Source organism: Oenanthe melanoleuca, chromosome 9 (assembly GCF_029582105.1).
Source record: "Oenanthe melanoleuca isolate GR-GAL-2019-014 chromosome 9, OMel1.0, whole genome shotgun sequence".
Lineage (NCBI taxonomy): Eukaryota > Metazoa > Chordata > Aves > Passeriformes > Muscicapidae > Oenanthe > Oenanthe melanoleuca.
The window spans coordinates 23,921,505-23,929,723 of record NC_079343.1 but is presented as its reverse complement, the minus strand read 5'-3'; the positions used below and the strand labels follow the sequence as shown (position 1 = coordinate 23,929,723).

The 8,219-nt window shown below is 50.1% G+C and overlaps 1 pseudogene; it reads right to left on the bottom strand.

The window, feature by feature from the left end:
* Positions 1-4,058: 4,058 nt before the first annotated feature.
* Positions 4,059-6,792, bottom strand: LOC130256692 (phospholipase A and acyltransferase 1-like; annotated as a pseudogene).
* Between the last annotated feature and the right edge of the window lie 1,427 nt (positions 6,793-8,219).

Below are 8,219 nucleotides of genomic sequence, written 5' to 3'. Positions count from 1 at the left end.
ATAGCAGAGGAAATTGCGTGGTTCCTGCTGGGCTCACTGCGAGCACTGACCCAGAGTCCTCCCGTAGGTCTTCGGACGACCCCCTGCTACTGGGAAGGCTGTGCTTCCAAGGGTGGTGCCAAAACAACCCTTTGATTGGAAAATCTCATCATGTACCTGACAAAGTCTGGCCACTGCCCTCTTACATGGCGACTCTTTTCCAGACAGGCCCTCCTGTCCAGTTTTGGGCAACTGACCCTGTGCATTTTCAATTCCACAGAACATTATCTATCAGAGCAAACACCTCTGTGTGCTGATTAAATCCTTCCTTGAGGACCAGTCAGTCAGGAGCACAAATGGCCAAGACATTTGAAATGGCTTTGTGTAAATATAGAAGAGTTTGCAGCAAAAACATGGATTGGATTGATGTTAATACCAACTACAAACGCAGTGAAGAGGACCAGGTGAGATCCTGAAGCTGGGCTCCAGGCTTTACAATGCTGGGGCTTCACTGGCTTGCACTGACTCAGCCCAGATTTTCATCCTCTGATGTGCTCCAAATTGAGACTGTTGAAATCCCTGAAAAGCCTTTCCATTTAGGGACACACTGTGCCTGTGCAGGTTGTGCCCCACAGCACAAGCAAGGTTTGTTCCCTCAGCTGCTGGGGAAAGAAGAGCCTTGACTCTACTGCATGGCAACTGGAGCAGGTCTGGGACCTGGCCAACATTTCCTAGAAAGGCTCAGGAGTGTTGGATACAGCAAGTGATGGATTCTGCTGTTCCTGTTCACACTCTCAATTGGTGCTTCAGGCAGTGTTCCACCAAATCCTGTCCATGCACTCACTAGGTTGTAGCTGCTTTTCTTCCAGTTCCCTTACAGGCACCCCTCTCCATCTGGAGCACTAGCACCCCTCACCCAGACAGAGCCACTGCCTCTCTCCAGCACAGCACAGAAGGCAGCACTAATTGAGGCTGAGAGGAAAATGCCAAGGCAGATGCCCACATTTACAAATAGCCCCAAATCCAGCAACTCCTGCATGGATATGGGTGTTGTCCAGCAGCCTAGCAGAGCTGAAAACTACCTGGCTTTGTTTGGGGGTTTGACCCCTGTCACGGATCCGCTCAACCCGAGCGGGAGTCGTGATGGTTCGTTCAATCCCAGGGTGCAAAAGACAAAAGGCAAGAGACTCAGGTTTGTTCAGCAGAAAGCAGAAATGCAGTTTATGGTGATTAACAATTTGGTTTTGTGATAGAGAGAGAGGGGGGGAGAGAGAGAGTAAGAGAGATAGTGCGAGGGGGAGAAAGAGAGGTAAAAGGAGAGAGAAAGAGAGAGAGAGTGAGAGAGGGAAAGGATGGGATATAGCTACCAACAGACAGGATGCATCCTTGTGCTTCGTCCGACGAGACACATCTTCAATCCGTTGGGGAGAAAGAGATCTCTCAGTCTCTTTAGGAAAGTCACTATTTACAGTCCTTTTCCAAAGCAAGTGGCCTCTGGCCAAAACGTGGGGAGATTTATGGACTCTTGTATGTGGACATCATTGCTCCAAGAAACAGGTGGAACAGGACGCTACAGGCAGTACCCTGATCGAGCACAGCGCACCATGACAAGCACCAAACACACCTACAAACAGTCCTTGGCAAGCATCCACCTGGGCCAGGCCAGAAACTCCCGTCCAGAGCGAGTGGTGCAGTCCCAGGGTCTCAGTCTCTGATGATGGTCGTGAGGCAGATCAGAGAAAACTTCGAATCGACTCTTACAACCCCAAAGATGCTCCTCTAGGACCCCCAAATGAATGCTTTCTCCTCCAAACAGGGTTCTCACGAATTATGGAGATTGCATTTTAAGAATTTCTGAAAAAGCCACAGTTCAGTATTTATTAATTATGAATTGGGAAGGATATGTTTTCACCTTGTGACTGCCATGGATTTCAGGCCTTGAAAGTGATCCATGCAGTGACATCACTGTTAGAACAGGAGGTGTCTGTGGCCTCATCTTTCACCTCCCAAGTGCCCAGTCTCCAGTGTCTGCCTCAGCTGATCAGGTGAGTTTGCTCACAGGGTACTGCTGCCTGCTCTGAGCTTGGTGTGTAGTGTTGTGAGTGGGAGTGCACAGCTCTCAAGGGTGCTGATAAACCAAACTTGATTCCTCAGGAACTGTAAAAAATACAGAAGATTAGGGGTTTGAATTGGGTTTGACCCTCAAATTTCAGTGCTGGAAGGATTCTTGTGATGTCAGGAGAGCTTTGTGCTTGGTAGTTAATTTTTTTGGATTAGGTTCAGAAGTGGAATCATGTGAAAGGGCAAAATAGAATGGTGATCACAGAATAAATTTGCCTGCCATTACTTAAAACACTTTCAATCCAGATGCTGCAGTCATGGAGCAGCCAGTAAGAATACCTTTTAACCAAATGTATGTGAAAATAATTACCTGTTTGTGTAGAAATGTGCTTGATTCCCAGAATTGTTGAGCAAATTAGTAATGTAAAAGCAACAGCAGCTTAATCTGGGTATTAAAACTGTAGCTTCAGAATAAAACATAAGAAACAGACTGCTGCAGGTGAAGGGTAGTTAAGTAGCTGTGCAATACCTTAAGGCAAAAATATTTGTCTATGGAATTTGATCAGTTTTCCACTCTTCTGAGAGAGCCTAAACATAGACCCTAAACACAGAAACCATCTGCAGCACTAATAAACCCACAGCTCTGTAGCTGTAAGTAGGATTTGTGTTTTGTGTTTGGAGCAGGGAAGGTGGAGCTGCTGCCTTTGCTGTGAACACCTGACCATCTAGGACCTGATTAGGTTTGTTGGCACCATTCTGGTGTTTTGGGCCAGTGTTGCATCCCTATTGTTTGTATGTACATGGTTCTCACCATAGGTTTTTTATCCTTATTGGTATTACTCACCAGGGGAGAAAGGCCATACAGGGCTTCAAGTTTTAAAAAAGATCTGAAAAGCTGCATAATTACAGTCAGGGTGTAGATTGACTGTAGGGATCCTGAGAGTTAAGAAAAAGCCCCATGATACAACTTCATCACTTCCAAAAGAAGAAATGGAGCTAGAAGGGTCTGAGTGCTGCCTAGCTGGCTGGTGGGGCCCCAGAAAGAGAACTTGCTATAAAATGGGGCTTAGGGAGAGATGGGAAAAAAAACAAGACTTGAGAAAGAAGTCAGTGTGTCAGGCAGGCAAAGGAGAGTAGTTAATGAGAAATTACCATTGTGTATCAACAGTATGTGATGCCCACTAAAAATTTGATATATTAAAGGAAGAGGGAAGGAAATTTATGTATGGATTTGCTCTGGGCTCCCTCCCTTGCCCCAGTCCATGCCCATCTTGGGGGCACAGACCCACAGAGGATGAAGAGCAGAGAGCAAAGTGAGATGCTGTGAATCTGAAAGGTTCATCCCAGGCTACTGGGACCACTGGTGGGTCACCATGTGGGGACAGCTTCCCCAGCCAATAGTCTGGGGCCACCAACATGGTCTGTGTCCCCACTACCCAAAGGCATTTCAACCTGGCATGAAGGGACAGTCTGGCTGTCATTGCTAGTACTGTGTGCTGGGAGTGCATCACCTGACCCAGTGTTTCAAGGGACATTGGTATCTGCAGAGAGAAGGGTGGAAACACATTCAAATGCCGCATTAACCCACAAGTTCTGTGAACTAGAGAGGCCTTCAGTGGGATCCAGCTGGTGAGCTGGACCTGCTGTTCCTCATGGGGCTGCACCACGGCTCTGAGGCTGCTGCTGCTGGTGGCAAGATGCTGCTCTCAAGAACCATTGGATGCACATTTATTGCCAAAGCCTGAGGGCCAGCACATGTCAGTTTTCCAAATACATCCTCTGAAGCAGGCAGGGTGCTGCCCTTCTGGAAATGCAGGACAAGTGCCAGTGCCTGTGCCCATCCCCAGCCCCCTCTGCCCCACATCACTGCCCTCTCCAAGGACTGGCCACACAGCTCCACCAGGGAATAAAACAGCCTTTGGCCTGGTTTTTCTGGAATCCAACTTTGCTTGATAAATGTCTCTGACAGAAGCTGGCTTGCTCCCATTTTTCTCAAAAGCAGGAAGATTCTCCCGATATTCCAGAGCCAAATTTTATTATATATTATTCACACATACATATATCACACACATATATAGAATAGAAAATGTGGTTGCAAATACTTGGGGACTACCAAAAAAATTATCACAGTGAAATCAAAGCAAATGTGGAAATTAGGCTACAGCTGCTGGGGTCATCTAGTCTAGAATGGTGACATTCTTGTCTTATTAAATCTAATTGGATTGCAGAGAGAAGCAAGGCTGAACAGTTGAATCTGCATACAAAGCAATACTCAAATAGATAAAAGTGGATTTTAGGCAAGATGTGTTTCAATTTTAACATTTCAGTAAGAATTTGAATTATCACTGCAGCTGCTAGCAAATCTTGATTACACTTGTAGCAAAAGCTGGACAGGGAAGAAGGACTCCAGGCATTCCTTGAGTTCTCCCTAACAGCAGCTCTTTTCTAGTATATCTCTTCCAGCCTCTTTGAATTTGGCACAAATGCGAATATGAGCAAAACGGTTGCAAGCGAAACAAGTACACACAACAGTACCAACACCAACAGAAGCAAAAAGAAGACCACTGGAAAGAACAGAAAGACCCAGCACTCCTGCCATAGTAGCTGCGGCAGAATAATAATGGAAATGTCGAAGTTTTGTCATGACCTGTAAAGTGAAAGCGAAACACAGGTTATAGACATGATAAACAATTACAGTTACACCCAGACATGATAACCAGTGACAGGCAAAGATAATGAGGGTAATTAAACCAGAAAGAGGCATATGCCCCATAAGCCACAGGGGTAACACCAAGATTTGCACCCCTCGGAGGTGACACTCAGTGGCAGGGCACTGTCAGGGTGCAGACAGAGCAGAGTGCCCCTCCAGGTCAGGGGCTCTGGGCAGGCCAGAGGCAGCGCTGGTTTGGAGCCCACGCCTGGCACTGGGCTGTGCCCATGCAGGCTGCAGGCTGTGTCCCAGTGCCCAGCTCACAGCCAGCAGCCAGGAGCTGCTCTGGGAGCACCCAGGGCTCACCCTGTGACACTCACCTGCTCAGCGACTGCCTCTCCATAGCGGACCTTGGTCACAAAGTGCTCACAGTTCCTGTACAACAAACGATACAGCACCACCTTGCCGATCCTCGCGCTCAGCACGCCGGATGATCTCCTCCACAGGGAAAGGATCGCGGTACAGGTCATATTTGTTGTTGACAGCCCAGTCATCATTTCCGATCACGTCTTGCAGGCGATGTTTCTTCACCTCCGCCCTTCTTTTGACTAATGAAACACTACCGGCTGATGCGGGTGGTAAATTGTCACCTGGGGAAGGCAGGGAGGAGATAAGGCAGGCAGGAAAACCTTCTCTGGCCCCTCCAAAACCTCACATGGCTTTTGGACTGCTCCTGGAAATCTCATCTACACACACAGGCTCCACATGGAACAGCACCTGGAGGTAGAAAGGGAGCCAGGAGCCCAACACCCCCTCTGCATCTTTCCAGTCTACACCCTCCTTACCTACAGGTGTCACATGGATGACATATCCACCTCCCACATAGATGGCCCAGTGCTGGTAAAGTGGACGCTTGATCTCAATCAGGTCCCCAGGCTTTGGGGAGCCCCTCTCATTAGTTATACCATGACAGTGCATTTCAGCATCTAAAACAGCCTTCTGCTGGAGGAAAATACACAGTTAACCCTCAGCAAGAAAATTAGTTTATTTTTTGAGAAAGTTAAGGTTAAAATCACTTTCTTCATAGAAACAGCCAATAGGATGTAGCTGATAAAATAAGGATGAGACTGAAAGCTTACACCAGTCCTTGGCAAATCACTGGAGGGGGGGTGGCAGCATAAGAAAAGAAAGATTTGATTTCATGTGCTTGAAGACTTCCACAAAAATCATCACAGACAAAAGGTAAAAGCACATGCGAGAAACAGCTCAGTACTGCTGGGGATCAGCTTGAATTGATATGATTGACTTGGTATTTCTTGATGGGAACACAGGGAGAAGCAAGGCCAGAATGCTGAACTTCCACACAAACCTAAGTTCATATAAAAGAAGATTCTAGGCATGATGAGTTTGAGTTTTTACATTTTATTAAGGCTTTCATTTAAGTGTTTCACTAAGGGTGGCAAAAGCAGAGCAGAGATCCCATGCAGCCAGGGAATCCCTGCCTTTCTCTGACCTTTCCTGATGGCCCATCATTGGCCTTCTCTCTGGATTTCACTCCAGCAATCCCATTCACAAAGTCAAGGCAACAAGCACGGAATCCTACTGCCAGCATGCATACAATTACTAACTTAGCAGATATAGAGAAAGCAAAACTAAGGCAGGAAACATGAAGAGCACTTGCATTTAGCCTCAGGTATGGTAATGAAAAATAAGCAGCTATAGTTAGGGGAACTGAATAAAAAAGAGGCATGTGCCCCATTTACAGGAGGGGTAACATCCAGATTTACAGTCCCAGGAGGTGGCACTGCAGTGAGAGGGCACTGTCAGGGTGCAGACAGAGCAGAGTGCCCCTCCAGGTGCAGGGGCTCTGGGCAGGCCAGAGGCAGCGCTGGTTTGGAGCCCACGCCTGGCACTGGGCTGTGCCCATGCAGGCTGCAGGCTGTGTCCCAGTGCCCAGCTCACAGCCAGCAGCCAGGAACTGCTCTGGGAGCACCCAGGGCTCACCCTGGGACACTCACCTGCTCAGAGAATGCCTCTCCATAGCGGAGTTTTTTCACAAAGCGCTCACAGTTGCTGCCAAACGAACGGTATTTCACCTCCTTGCCGATATAAGCTTCAGCATGTGAGATGATCTTTTCCACTGGGAGAGGATTGTGCTGCTTATCAGATTTGTTGTTGACACTACCATTGATTCTTTCCAGCCACGTTCACCAGGAGCTCCTTTTTCACTGCTCTGATGAATTCTTGCACCCTGAGACCTTCCTGATTAACCTCCTGTTTACCTGTATATGGCAGGGAGGAAATAAGGCAGGAAGGCAGACGCTCTCTGGCCCCTCCAAGCCCTGCAATGGGTTTTCTTTTCTCCTTGACAGGACTTTTACAGAATTACAGAATCACAGAATCACAGAATACTGAGGTTGGAAGAGACCTCTAAGATCATCGAGTCCAACCTATACAATAACACCTCAACTCAGAGTCTAGACTACAGCACCAAGTGCCATGTCCAGCCTTTTGTAAACACATCCAGAGATGATGATTCCACCACCTCTCTGGGAAGAGCATTCCAGTACTTTTACACACAAAGGGTCCACCGCCAGCCCATGGAGGGAGACAGGGCTCCCGGAGCACAATAAGAAGTCCACTGGAGGTTGTCAGTCGGCAGTACCCTTACCTTCAGGTGTCAAGTGGATGACATATCCATCGCCCATGTAGAGGGCCCAGTGCTGATGAAATGGCCGGTCGATCTCGATCAGGTCCCCAGGCTGGGGCTGGCGCTTGCCATCAACCATCTCAGGAGCGGGCAGTCAGGAGGCGCAGCTGTATCTGGGCAGGCTGAGCGCAGGGCAGAGCGCAGCGGGGAGGCGAGGGCTGTGCAGGGCAGCTGCCGGGAGCGCAGGCACGGAGGGTGTCAGCGGCGGGCCCCGAGGGCAGCGGCTGCCGGAGCGGCGGCCCCGCTCCGCCGGCCCCGGCTCGGGGCCGCTGCCGCCCGCCGGCGCAGGGCGAGGCAGCGAGCGGCCCCGCTGCCCCCAGCGCCCCCGCCCGAGGCCGAGCCCGGCCCGGCTGTGTGTCCGGCTGCTGCCGCCGGCCGCGCTGCCCCCGCCCGCCCGCCCGCGGTGCCCGCGCTCCCGTCCCGGCCGCGCTCCCTTCGGGGCTCCGCTGCCGCCGGGGCCGGGCCCGCTGCGCTGCCCGAACGCGGCTGCCCGGGGGTGCCCGCGGTGCCCAGCCCGTGCCCGGCCCCTGGGGCAGCTCCGGCCTGCAGGGGCTGCATCCTGCTGGAAAACGCCCGCTCGCAATTCCCGAGATCCGCTCACCCCAGCGCGCCTGCCCCGCTGCTAGCGTGAATGAGGTCCCGGGCCGCTTCTCTCAGTATAAACACCATAGGAGAGGAAATTGCGTGGTTCCTGCTGGGCTCACTGCGAGCACTGACCCAGAGTCCTCCCGTAGGTCTTTGGACGACCCCCTGCTACTAGGAAGGCTGTGCTTCCAAGGGTGTTGCCAAAACCACCTTTTGAATGGAAAATCTCATCTT